The 12150-nt window shown below is 35.9% G+C and overlaps 1 protein-coding gene across 5 annotated transcripts in view; it reads right to left on the reverse strand.

The window, feature by feature from the left end:
* Positions 1-12150, reverse strand: part of LOC131438899 (glucosylceramide transporter ABCA12) — a 58936-nt gene that overhangs the window by 42486 nt on the left and 4300 nt on the right. Inside the window, exon 1 of one of the 5 annotated variants that reach the window (XM_058609290.1) lies at positions 327-1563. The exons of the other annotated variants lie outside the window; for them this stretch is intronic. The gene's annotated coding sequence lies outside the window, so the exon portion shown is untranslated. Of the gene's footprint in view, positions 1-326; positions 1564-12150 lie in introns of those variants that run through there. 5 annotated transcript variants of the gene reach the window in all.

The raw sequence follows: 12150 nt of genomic DNA on the forward strand, positions 1-12150 counted from the left end.
AGGTGCATTTGCTCCTTGCTCCTCCCAATTTCCTCGGTACACCACTGCTTCGCAGGCTAACTTTTAGCGTACAGAACCATTGCATAGCCAGTGCTTCGATCCCACTGGGACCAAGAATCCTTCCAGGTCAAAACTCAAATATACGATATCAAGAATCAGAAATAATTCGATCAAGTGGCACGTTTCCCTAGTTATTAAATCACTTAGGAGATTTATTACATCCTAGCCACCAAGAACAATTCGTAACTTCTCAACAAATCGTTCTGAGTCTGTAAATATCATACTAATCTTACTCTGTATATTACATTTGTGTTTGATCAACTCACGTGTTCTTGTGTTGGGAAACATTAACGATTGCTAATTCGTATATTATTGTCAATTATTCGATTTGATGAGGCTTCCCATCCTTCAAACGTTCCTTGCACAATAATTAGCAGCGTCTTGGCAGTTGAAAATAGTTCACAAGCAATTTTTCACACTTTTAGTTTTGTTGCAAAACACGACCACACAAACTTACTAGCTCAGCTCTAAAAACAAAATCACGGCCTCACAACTCTTACAATCAGCGGGCAATTATTGTTAAACATTTTTATGCGACACACTGGAATGCAGATACCTATGTGAAAACGACAACACTGTCTCACGGCTAGTTTACCAACGCACGGAAACACCAAACGTGTCACTCAAGTTTAACTTTTCACTCTCACTTTCCTCTAAGTCATTTTTTCTGCTGGTATCTTCGTAAGCAATTTGCTCTTTACTCATGGGACGGAAAGTCGTCAAATTAAAATTGCCCAATGTTACCACCACTCACTAGAAAACATTGAGCGGCTCGAGAGAGATCAATACCGAAAGAAAAACTGGTTATAGTAACTTTTCCTTTCCATTACACTTGATTTCTTCTATGATGAAACAGGGTAAACAAGACCCCACAGCACTCCGTACCACCGTCAACAATGACCAATGACCAATGACGATGACGGCAACGACGGCGACAATACCAACAACAGTAGTAATAGTGTTGCACTTCTGATCTATTGGAAACACCTTAAAGCATCAACCGTTGCGCAACGTTGTTTAGAGTCGCTCGCGCTTACTCTCTCCCTCTCTCTCACTTTGTTGGCGTTTGCCGCTGTGTAGCACTAACCGAACATGTACCAACAATCGCGTGCCTCGATCAGGCAGTCTCCCACTGGCGACTGTTCTTGTGTGTTCTGCCTTCTACCGTATTTATAAATTCATGATTTTCGCAATGATCTTTTCGATTTTACGAATACCGCTTCCAACCTCTTCTCCCTACCAACGACGATACTCGTCGACTCCTTCGCTCAGAGTACCCGCTATTAGGAACCAGTAGTTGCTGTACGCGGACACCGAGGCACCTCCGTCAGAACGTCACTTTTTTGAAGATTCACTTCTCGTATCTCACTTCCGTGTAGTCCGCAACCCGCTTGCTATAGTCCGGATTGCGTGCAGGAAGGAAGAAAAAACATTCAATCGATCGATCGTTTAATTTGGATGATTTACTGTGATTTATGCCTGCACGCAACCAGCACAGGTACGCTTCTGAGCTGAGCGTGATGTAGCACTTTCGATCAACAGTTCGATTGAAGCTTCTCCGTAGAGTTTTCACTTTTTTACCTGTAGGTGATTCGATCGGCGATTTTTTTACAGCCCTAATCGAAAACAGCGAACTTCTCGCTGACTATAATTATTGCTTTAGTATAGAGAGTTATTATTATGTTCTATTCCGTAGGGAGGGGGAGGGGGGGTAATGTTCCTTTCTGGCAAACATCACATTTGTGAATATTGGAAATTGTTTGGAATAACCACATGTTCGATCATCCTCTATTTTACATTACAGGATCAGTGGCGTACCTACGTCAAAGGGAAGCTTAAGAAAAAGTCCTTAAAAAGATATGGGCGAAAAACGATATTTACTCACTATTTAGGTTTAGTATTAGAGGCCTCCCGTATGTAGCAACTTAGTTATTTATCAGAACTAATTGAGCTTGCAAAAAAAATGTTTTTCCGGAACAACATGCTTGGGAACTGTATATACGAGGTCTGTTCAAAAAGTTCCCGGAATTTTTTAATTGCAAGCGTCTGGAGAGTCCATTGGTCAAACATTTTTTTTATTGTGTTGGTACATATGTCCCTAATGTATGGTGAAATTTTCAGCTGTATTCATTGTTTACATTCTGTCTTGTAGCGGCTGGTGTAGACGTGTTTTTTTGAGCTCGGCGATTTTTGTTAGTTCAAACAATGGAAGAATTGAAGAATTTGTATTGAATTTTGCGTGAAAAATGAAATAAAGTGTAACCAAGTGTGCGAAATGTTACAGAGAGCCTACGGTGAGTCTGCTATGAAAAAAAAAACAAGTGTTTACGACTGGTATAAGCGTTTCCAAGATGGCCGCGAAGACGTTGAAGACGACGAACGCTCCGGTCGGCCCAGCACGTCAATAATCGATGAAAATGTGGGAAAAGTGGAAAAAATGATTATGGATGATCGCCGAATCACTATTAGAGAAGTTGCTGATGAAGTTGGCATATCAGTTGGCTCATGCCATCATATTTTTTCAAATGTTTTGGGCATGAAACGAGTGGCAGCAAAATTCGTTCCAAAACTGCTGAATTTTGATCAAAAAAACAAACGCATTACCATCGCTCAGGAGCTGTTAAACGACGTCAACGACGATCCAAATTTACTTGAAAGGGTCATAACTGGTGATGAAACATGGGTGTACGGTTATGATGTCGAAACAAAAGCACAATCGTCCACGTGGAAGCACCCAACGTCACCAAGACAAAAATCGCCGAGCTCAAAAAAACACGTCTACACCAGCCGCTACAAGACAGAATGTAAACAATGAATACAGCTGAAAATTTCACCATACATTAGGGACATATGTACCAACACAATAAAAAAAATTTTTTGACCACCGGACTCTCCAGACGCGCGCAATTAAAAAATTCCGGGAACTTTTTGAACAGACCTCGTAGAATCACATTATGCAAACTGCATTGATCCCTACATGCTGATCAACACCCGACACGACCGAATGAAGATCTATGATCTGTGAATATTCTAATAATGTTGTCATGTGTTTTATGTTATGAGTTAATTAATCGTGTTCTGTGTCAATATGTACTTCCTACTTCGATACGATATATGAAACGATTACTATCCATGTTTAGTTTATAATGATTTCTCTTTATATTGCAAACAGCGGCATAGCTAATCTTTAACAGCAGCATAGCTAATCAAGAAAAATATGAAATATCTTTATAAGAACATCTGATTCGTCTGCCCCAGGAAACCATTCATGCACATTATCACTCGTTGGGGCATGAGCTGTAGCAAATCATGTTCGGTTCAACTCACTACCACTAGTAAACGACACCGCAGAGTTAAGGATGTCGGATTTTTCGTATTACTCGATTATTCAATAATCGAATATAATTTATTAAACTAATCGATTAAATTTGAATGGGTTAACAGAGTTATTAATAGCTATTAATCGATTATTCGATAATTCATTCGATTTTTAACACTGGATTTTTCGAATTGTCCGATTAATTTAATAATCAAACATTAGTCTGAAACTAAGCGATTAAATTTCAGTAAATTATCTGGGTTATCAATCGATCGAATACTCGATTAATCGATCGACATTTTGACATTTTTTCGTACAGTCCGAGCGCTGATTCCTATAACGAATAACACTCTGATTGACGCTTTAATATTCACCGTTCCAATCAAAACTACTCACTGTGATAATCACTTGTAATACATCGAATTGGCCAGAGAAAAAAACCATCTATTCCATCGTACAGCATCACGTGAGTTTTACTCGATTGATTTTAGAAATCAAAAGCCAAACATTATTTTTACTTCAATCACAATATCCTCACTTAGATACGAAATATATTTAGAACACATTCAAATCCCATCGATATTTATTGATTGTGTATTTAAAAGAATAGAACACTTTTTTCAGAAAACTTTACGTTTGAATTTTGTTTTCTCTAAACTATCTATAAACAGGTCCATTTAGTGCTTAAAGCAGGTTCAATTGAACCGCCACTTGTCACATAAATCGTGTGAGCTTTACGTCTGCTAAGCGGTTCAAATTAAACTGTTAGGCGGGAATGGTAGTTCAATTTTAACTGTTTTAAGCACTGATGAGTCGAAGGCGAAACGCGAAGAAATCGAAACGAAATATGTACTTTTTGTACAAACCAAAAACTCCTAAATGTTGAAATTCTGCGGCGGCCAGTAGTCGGACGTCACACGTTTTCGTCTGATACGTAAGATAAAATATGGCACCTAATGAAATTTCCTTAAAGTGTCACATAAATTGTGTGAACTTTGCGGTTCAAATTGAACTGTTGTTTAAGCACTGATGAGCCGAAGGCGAAACGCGAAGGAATCGAAACGAAATATGTACTTATTGTACAAAACATTTAATATTAGCGTCTGCATTGACACTATGCTGAAACAACTTATGAATCAGAATCAGAACTAATTGGCTAGTGGCACGTTCCGCTGTCCTTGACTAATACTGTTTCTCAATTAAGTGCCAACCGTGACCCGTGCTTTGCTCCCGATGTCAGATCTACGAAAACCTTCTATGCTTTACAGATTTCGTGAAATTCTACATACCTATATACGCATCCGTAGATGGTTACAATAATTCGTGAATTATTTTTTTTGGCTAGATTGAATATAAAATTTCAGAATGCCTCATTATTCTCACGTTTTTATTGCGTTTTAATAACCATTTGGGAACCTTCTGAAATCCATAGCAGATTTTTCATATAGGCCATTTTCCCGGAAGTCAATTTGCCAAGGCGGCTCGTTAACTCGGACTGGTCGATGCTAATGTTCTATGTCCTCATTAGGCCCAAACAAACGGCTACGTATTCGTTCGTTTGAGCATTAGTCAATTTTTAACTTTTGCTTAGTTTAAGAAAAAATACCGAAAAAGCTTAACCATCAACTTGACACACAAAAAACAATTCTTTTAACGCTTTGTAATCAATTAATTCAACTAACTTTCATTGAAATTTCGTTTTAAGGACCAATCGCGGAAGTTTTTTTAGTTATTTCAAATAGAACGATTCTGGGTTAACAAAGGAGTTGAAACACAAAAATCTTTTATTATCTTAATATGACATCAATTATGCAAAATGACCTTCAATAAAATGGCTTACTGTAAATCGGCTCTCAGGCGAAATGATTTTCGGTTAAAAGACCCCGAAAAATAGCCCTTGGAATTTTCTCGTTTCTGCATTTAGAAGCCTTTTAATTTTACACTTTCTGTTTATTTCCCAAAAAATATCTAACAACTAGGCTTCTCATATCTGCCGAAAATGCCCGTAGCCGGTTCTTGAAAATGCACATGACTATTTACTTTCTTTTACATTTCGTCTTAGACTCATCAGCGCATTAGTAGTTTATGTTGAAACACTGCTAATGCCATCTTGTCTTAGACTCGATTTTTTTTCAAAACTATTGTTCAACAAAATAAAATCAAACGTTTAGCATAATACAAAGCATCATTAGAACAACATTTTGTAATTTTTTTGTGAAGAAATTTTGAGAAATAAGTCGGTGAAGAGGTATTTTTGAGAACGCTTTTCAAAAATCATGGTTTGCGGTGTCCACTGTATCTCAGCGCAGACTAAACAGAAGTGAACAAATTAAAGCAGCATATATAGAGTAGAAGTTTTTCTAGACCCCAACGTTTCTGTTTGATTTTTTTAATTTCGTGAATTTTTGGTGGTTGTTCAAAGCAAAACCTACGATTTTTCACGAAAAAATCCGACTTTTTGTAGCTGTAAAACCTTCCCAAAGTAACAAACAACGAAAAGGAAAAAGTTGGGGTCTGGTTTTTTATGTGTAGAAAGTGTGTGTAAAATTTGATAAAAATTGGTTCAGTAGTTTTTAAATCACGTTGGACACGGACTTTCACAACCTGCTTTCGAGAAAAACGTGTTTAAAGATTTTTGTCTATAAAATCAATGGGAACAATTTATCACACAAGAGAGCCCGTAGGCTCTATTATTTTCAAAAAATCATATATTTGTCTTTTATAATTTGTTATAATGAAACATTTAATGAATGTTTTGTCAAATTTTCAAGTCGATCAAAGATACAGAAGAATATTTTTCTTAGAAGGAACCAGGCTGTAGGCGCTTTTTATTCTTGTCCCGTTCAGAAAAAACCTACGGAATTAACATTGTGACAACCTGACATCGTTTCGATAAAATAGGAAATAGAGTACGGAACAGACGTCTGGAAAATTTGTTCACAGAATAGATTTTTCTATTAGGATGAGATTCGCAAGCTGTTGTTAGACGATAGCACATTTGGAGATTTCTATCGCCAGTGATGTTCGTAGTTGCTTTGGTTGTTGTAGAAATTCGTCGTTTCGATTCTATAAAATATTCACGATGACGATGAGTTATGCAAAAGGTATGAATGATTAAAGCAGTATTCAGACGGTCCGTTACTTTCCGTCGCGGTCAATTTCCGTCACTGCAACCGTCACCGTCAACATTACTTGAATACAGTTAATTGGAGATAAACAACGTTACTAACACGGAACGTCTTGAAACAGTTTTTAGAATCATTTCAAACAAGAATCAACCTTGACAGCACTCGTAAAATATCTTTAAGTCGACGATTCAGCTTCTTCAGTTTAATGTGGAATCCCTCTATGTGGCAGGTCCCGGAATACTATAATCCCTCAGACCAGGCCCGTGTGCAGGAGTCATTCAAGGGAGGAGGGGATTCAAGGAAGGGTACAAAAGAGGGTGGAAGTTTAAGGTAGAGGGAGGGGATTAAAAAATGTGGGGAAGGTGCAAAAATTTGAAAGAAAAGGACATATGTCATCCACAATATTGACACTACACTCCAAAAAAGTTTGAATTTTGCAGGTGACTTAATCCCTCATACGATGTAATTCATAAAGACCTAATTTGTCAAATGACGGAAAAATTTATTTGTAATGACTTAATGTTAGATGAGCTTGAATTTTACTAGTTTCGAATGTAACTTGCGTTCTGCTAGCAGGTGCGTACTGTATGAATTTAAATGCACCTTTTACCAACCAAGCAGATGCATGTTTCTGTGGCTCAGTCGATTAACAGACGTACTTGCGATCCAATGATTCTCGGTTCAAGTCACGGCGGTTGCTATCAGTATTCTTTTTTTCTTTAGTCCAATGAATTTCATGTCATGGAGTTTTAGACACAATATTAAATGTTCTTCCACGTAAGTTTGCGTGAGCTGCGACGCTCCATTTATGTGCATCAAATAAGATGTAAAATCACAGGGTCTTTTTAAGTGTGTATAAAACCAATTCTGAGAACAAAGTATGAATTTTCAAGTTATTTGCACTTTTATATAACAAGTACTGTATTGCTTATGGAATTTAATATTGAAAAATCTTCCACGAAGGGAAGTAAAAAACCCCCCTGCGCGCGGGTCTGCTTCAGACTCTCGGTAGTTATGCCACTGTACAAGATGTAAGTTTGTAACAGTGCTAGAGTGATTATGAAACAGTTTTCGTTGGTCGTATTTTGACATACATGTGATCACCTTACTTATTACTTGCAGAATGGTAATGCAATACTGTCGCTGTCTTAACTTGTTAGTGCTGACGAAAAAGACGAATTCAACTGTGCTAACATGGGATGCTTGATTGATTCAGGTGGTACGTGAGCCAAAACAAAATTAAATATTTGTATCAGTTTAGCAGATCTTCAGACCGATTTACAAGAATTGATTGTTTGTTTCCCATAAAACTGCTCACAAAATAGTTTTTTTTTGTTATCGTTGCTGGCGACAATTGGCCCAGACCACATAGGATGACGTCAATTAGATGAAGAAAATCAGGCTTTTTCATTTAGGTTACTCTTGAGCCTTGTTGTACTGATAATCTATAGCGTAATGCTTGTCTAAAAACAGTGAACAGTCGACACATAAAATGACAAGGAGACGTGTTTATTAAACAATATTAGAATAAACGAAACAAGTGTCGATAGAACTAGAATCATCCCAGCCTACGACAAGACTTTGAATGTATTGTATGAAACGGTTCATTATAATAGGGACGGGTAAGGTCGACCTCGTTTCTTATCATTTCACGTAAGTAGCTATCAATGTCTTCTTTAAAATGAGTTCAGAATTATGTACTCACTTCTAAATTTGAATCCGTTCATTATAGGAATCTGCAAGATAATGTAAGTTCTCCAGGAATGAGCTGACTATCGATACAACCACCCTATATTATTACATATTATACTAGTTGAACAAAAAAAACCTATTTAGTGAGCAGTTTGTTGTTCATATATATTTTGTGTAATCTGACTAATGACTAATTGTGATGTTGAGTAAACTGAATGAAACGAATAAAATAGATCACATGTTGATGTGGAAACAAAACAGCCAACAAAATTCGTCTCACTTGAAAATCATTTTATTATTCCTGACCCAACCCGACTTTGTGTTTTGTTTTGTATTTGTTTCTGAATAATTGATAACGCAAAGTGTCTGAGTGTATGGTACAATAATATGCATTTGGTTTTCTCGGAGATGGCTGGACCGATTTTCACAAAAGTATATAAAACTGACTTTCCCACATAATGCAATTGAATTTTACCATCGGATCCGGATTTTGTACAAAAAATGCAATAAATATGCATTCTTTTTTGTCAGATGTGTCTGAATCGATTTTCAACCACTTTGTTTCAAACGGTAGGACTTACCAACCTATAGAACGATAATGAGTTTTATCCGGATGTGACATCCGGTTCCAGAATAACGGGTGATAGGTATAAAAAAAATCAATATAGGAACGTGTACATGATGATGAAAAACTAACAAATCTTTCGAACTAGTCATAGTCAATGATCAAAACATTTGATTTGGGATCGATCGGTTCTTAGTTTCTGGTTCCAGAAGTGGTTAAAAAGGATATCTTTTAATTTTCTCAGAGATTGTCGAACCGATAGGTCCAATTTTTTCCGAATTCAATTATTTTATATGGCATTTCAAGACCTTTCGTGTGAATCTAAGTTTATGAAAACTCCCGACGAACTGACGAGAATAGTATGTGACACTCGGTTCAAAATTCGCATAAACTTTCTATATCAGAAAAATATGAACTAAATTTATCAAAAAATGTTTAAATTTGTAGGTTATGTATGTTAGTTGCTGCCCGTACGAACTGACTTCGGTCATACCAGAAGTACCGGAAATAGTTGTCAAAAACTTCAAAAAGAAACTCATTTCATGTTCTTTCATTTTCAGCTAGTTGAACCGATTTTCACAAACTTAGGCTACGATTGAATTTTATCCGGATCATATGCCCGCTTTCGAACTTACGAGGTGGAAAGTGTTAAAAGTTTTACACCTTTGGTTGGAATGAGCAAAATGAGGAAATCCCTCCAAATTAGACTTAGATCTGTTAAAATTTAGAGGTTTTGTTAGTTGCTGCCCAGAGACCCTTCATTGTTTTTATTCCAGAGTGAAAGGCATTTTTAAAAACTCCTCAGTAATATGGGAAAGGTTACCATTACATCATTACTACTAGGTGGATTAAAAAGTTTTTTAATTGTTTATCTTAAAGCTTGTCGATTTCCCCTCGTATCATTGGTTTCGGCGAAACGAAAGATCGAATCTAGTGCACAATTTTCGCCCAAACATGAGATCACATGTATTGAATGGAGTAAGGTAGAGAGAGGATTTCACTTCAACCAGTCGACTCAAATGATGAGATGAAGGAACCCAAGTAACAATCCGCAACTAGTTCTGATACGACAAAGTCCAAACTATGTTGCAACAAGAGCACGAATATGTTTTTTATGTTATACTGATTAAAACATGGTCACAGCAATGTTTCATCATAACATAACTAGTTACGAAATAGTTATTTAGGTTTCCAATAATAACATCTTTGTGTCATATTGAATTAAATATAATTTATAAGCTATCGTTACTTAATCCAAACATATCTTTAATCACAACAATGCTTCTAGCTACTAGTTGAAAACAAGTTTATTTTACTTCAATAGTAGCAACCCGTAACTAGTTCTGATACCACTTAGCCCAACTGTGTTGCAACAAGAGCACGAACATGTTTTTTATGTTATACTGGTTAAAACAAGGTGACAGCAGTGTTTGTTTATAACGTAAACATTGAACTAACTATCATTTGTAAGTTATCGTTACTTGATTCTAACATATCTTTAATCACAGTTATGTGTTTAGCTACTAGTTGAAAAAAGGTTTAGTTTCAGTTGCGAAACCATTATAAATACGTTAACGTTTATGTGAATTGTTACTGTGAATTGATATAACAATAACTTAGATATTATAAGATTATAACATATAATTTCTTCATTGATTCAGATAGTTATCGGTAGATTTTCCCAACGTTATGATAACGAAAATGCAAACATAACAACCTTTGTTGGTTTGAATATGGCGAACACAATATGGAATCTCAAGAAGTGTATGAAACATAAATAAAACCAGGATATTACTTGTTTCAAAACTACTTTTTGCCGAAAATACTGAATGGCAGAATAGTCATTTTTGTTCTATGCACTGTCAAAAATACGAAGAAAATAATATAGGGAATGAACATCGATTGTGATAATATTATAATTCTCATGATATATGAATTTAAAATGATGAGAAATCACTCTACTTGAAATAATTTTGAGCATTCTGAACATAGTGTTATTTTGCTGTTTATTTTTATATCTTTATAAACAGATTTTGATTGAAGGCGCATAAAAAACAGTTAAGTAAAATTTAATTTCGCTCGACAGTTTCAAAATCGTTGTGAAATTTGTACCTTGTATCAAGTTTGTGATTTAAAGTACTCCTCTGCTTTTTTATTGATGATAGAAAAGTGTTCTGGATTCATTCAATGTTTATAATGTCGATGGCGACTAAGTTCCAACTAGTTTACTTGAAAACAAGTTATTTTCAAGTTATGAAAAGATAAGTTCTTTCAGTATGACATTACAATGTAACGACAACTTATTTTTAGCCGACCTAACAACTAGTAGAAACTGCGCTTTTTGAGCCATGCAAGTGGTTAGATGTTAGTAACAATCACTCAAATATCTGGTTGCCAACTAGTCACAAACAAGCTAGCGTAACAAAAATTGTTACTTGGGAAGGTTCAGAATATCAAATGATTGTTGAACAATTGAAACTATAAAGGTTTCTGAAACGAGAAATGAACTCTGACATTGAAAAAAACAAGCATTCATATGCGGAATGAGCTTCACAAATCAATTACTATTCCAACAATTTTTTTCGAGATCATCGAACTATTTGCAATAACAACTGATTTTTAAATACCCGGGTAAAAAAATCAAGCTTCATATGCTTCGTCATGTAATGGATAATTTTGTTTTCATCGTTACGTTACGGTTTTGGTAGTTTTTTCGGACTTTGATTATGATTTTGTTTTGCGTTCTGTGACGCCGAGCTCGCGCATGGATAAGCAGCTGGCGTAGTTACTCATGTTCTATGATTTTTATTTGTGTGCTTGCATCTCAAAGTTATTCAAAGCTGGTGTGTGAGTTTTTACCACGTAGTGCTTTTGTGCTGAACTAAAGATTATGCACTAACCTACATTAAACTCTTCGTTGATTTGATTCAAACATACCCGGTGAACGACCAGAATTAGGTTAAAACCGGGGATAAATAAACGATATAATAATAATAATGATTCAAACTTGCAAGTAATGCTTGATAATTTTACTTTTTGGCCATTAAAATGCATTGCATTCTACTACCGTTTTAAATCAAATATTTTATCAAATACTTTAATTTCACCATACTGCAGTTTTTCGGGATACAATACTTAAATAGAATCCATTATTTGGTAAGGAAGATACGTGTTCCGCAGGGTTCGAGGGTAGCTCCAATCTTGTATAATATTTTCACTTCTGGTCTTCCAAATCTACCCGTTGGTTGTCAGAAATCGCTATTCTGTGACGACACAAGTCTGTTAGCCACAGGTAGTAATCTAAGAGTGATCTGCAGTCGCCTACAAAGAAGCTTAAATATTTTCAGTGATTATCTGTCAAAATGGAAAATTAAACCAAATGCTGC

This window comes from Malaya genurostris, chromosome 3, assembly GCF_030247185.1.
Source record: "Malaya genurostris strain Urasoe2022 chromosome 3, Malgen_1.1, whole genome shotgun sequence".
NCBI lineage: Eukaryota > Metazoa > Arthropoda > Insecta > Diptera > Culicidae > Malaya > Malaya genurostris.